At 49.7% G+C, this 1,927-nt stretch overlaps 1 protein-coding gene and 1 pseudogene across 1 annotated transcript in view; both read left to right on the top strand.

Annotated features, from left to right (window-relative positions):
• LOC119470708 (zinc finger protein 726-like) overlaps positions 1-1,927 on the top strand; it is a 561,873-nt gene that overhangs the window by 185,983 nt on the left and 373,963 nt on the right. The gene's annotated exons all lie outside the window — the stretch shown is intronic.
• Positions 1,096-1,927, top strand: part of LOC108301973 — a 15,085-nt pseudogene continuing 14,253 nt past the window's right edge.

Genomic DNA, 1,927 nt, shown 5'->3' with positions numbered 1-1,927 from the left:
GAGATAGAGTTTTGTTCTTGTTGCCCAGGCTGGAGTGCAGTGGTGTGATCTTTGTTCACTGCAACCTCCGCCTCCCAGTTTCAAGCGATTCTCCTGCCTCAGCCTCCTGAGTAGCTGCAACTATATGTACCCACCACCATGCCTGGCTAATTTTTGTATTTTTAGTAGAGACGGGTTTCACTGTGTTGGCCAAGCTGGTCTCAAACTCTTGACCTCAGGTGATCTGACTGCGTCGGCCTCCCAAAGTGCTGGGATCACAGGCATGAGCCTCCAGACCCAGCAGAGGCAAAGTAAATTTCTAAACCTTTGGTGTCAGGACATAAAGGTGCTGCCCACTGGTCTTAGCCATCTGTGCTCCTACCCATCAGTATCTCTTTTCTGTGCGTCCTACTCATCTTGTCTCCAGTTAGTTTCATTCCTGTTGTCTTTGATGATAATGATGAGAAATCTTCCACTGAGTACTTACTATATGCCAGGCACTGTCTAAGTGTGGAAACACAGCTACCTGATTCATCCTCAAAGCAATCTGACAAGATAGGGATGGCTAAGGGCACAAGTGGTTAGAGGTTGAGAGACTGGCACAAGGTCACACAGGTATTAAACAGAGCCACATGGACCAAAATGCAGGCAATATGAACCCAGACACTCGGACTCCAGGTCTCCATTTTCACTTTCTCTCTCCTCTCTGGTAGCTGGCTTTCAAAAAGCTCATTTAATCCTTGTTGGATACCTCTGAGCCCTGTAAGATTTCTTGCTGAAGTAAAATGAGGAAACTGAGGCAAGTATAAGAAAATGAGAAGCTAATTTATTCAGCTCCTGGGGGAGGTTCTGTGATCCAGGAAGGGGCCAAAGAAGTCACGCTGGCTGTTCAGGTTATGGGGTTTTATGGGGAGGGAAGGCGATTGATTTGCTATTGGGGAAACAAAGCGAAGGCAATTTTATTGGCTGTCAGGAAGCAGGAAATACCTGGAACTAGTTGCCATTGGTAGGCAGGCAGGACTTTGGGTAAGTGGGCCTTGATTGACTGTTGGGGAAACAAAGTGAAGGCAATCTTACTGGCTATTAAGAAGCAGGAAACACCTGGAGCTAGGTGCCATGGGTAAGTGGGCGGTACCTTGGGTAAGTGGGCCTTCCGGGGCCTAGGGAGCAGACTGGGCAGGGTCTGATGGGGCTTCTTTAAAAATTTTTCTGCAGGGTTTTTCAACAGCGGGCGGGGGGTTGGATGCATAATTTAGTGCTGAATGTGGGCTTGGGTCTAGTATGTGGAGGCGGATACAGGGAAGCCGTGCGGCGAGGCCAGATAACAAGCTTGGGTGATGAGGCAGTTATCAGGCGTGGAGAAAGATGGATGTGTCCCTTTAACCCTCTGGGAAGCAGCCGGCCTTAGAAGCCCAAAGCTGCAAAATTCTTAGCATCTAGGCCCCCACTTGCCTTGGGAATGGCAAGCCCTCACTCTGATCTACCATCTCAGCTGAACACTTCCGGTCCCCTGAAGGGAACTTAGTAACCACCTTTCTCTTCCTCTCACCTCCCAAACTGCTCAGAAAGGGTAAAAAAAAAAAAAAAAAAATGCACCTGTGCGCCCCAGGGCTTTGCTCAGCACTGGGCGGGGTAACGTGCATTTTCTCTAAATTCAAGAGAAAAGGGGCCGGGCGCAGTGGCTCATGCCTGTAATCCCAGCACTTGGGGAGGCCAAGGTGGTCAGATCACCTGAGGTCAGGAGTTCAAAACTAGCCTGGCCAACATGGTGAAACCGCGTCTCTACTGAAAATACAAAAATTAGCCGCGCATGGTGGAGCTCCTGTAATCCCAGTTACTCAGGAGGCTGAGGCAGGAGAATCCCTTGAACTCAGAAGGCAGAGGTTGCAGTGAGCCGAGACAGCGCCACTGTACTCCAACCAGCCTGGGCGACAAAGTGAGACTCTAT

This window comes from Cebus imitator, unplaced genomic scaffold, assembly GCF_001604975.1.
Source record: "Cebus imitator isolate Cc_AM_T3 unplaced genomic scaffold, Cebus_imitator-1.0 Scaffold38, whole genome shotgun sequence".
In the NCBI taxonomy this organism is placed as follows: Eukaryota; Metazoa; Chordata; class Mammalia; order Primates; family Cebidae; genus Cebus; species Cebus imitator.
Note: the sequence above shows the minus strand (reverse complement) of the source record. Positions and strands in the feature narration are given on the sequence as shown.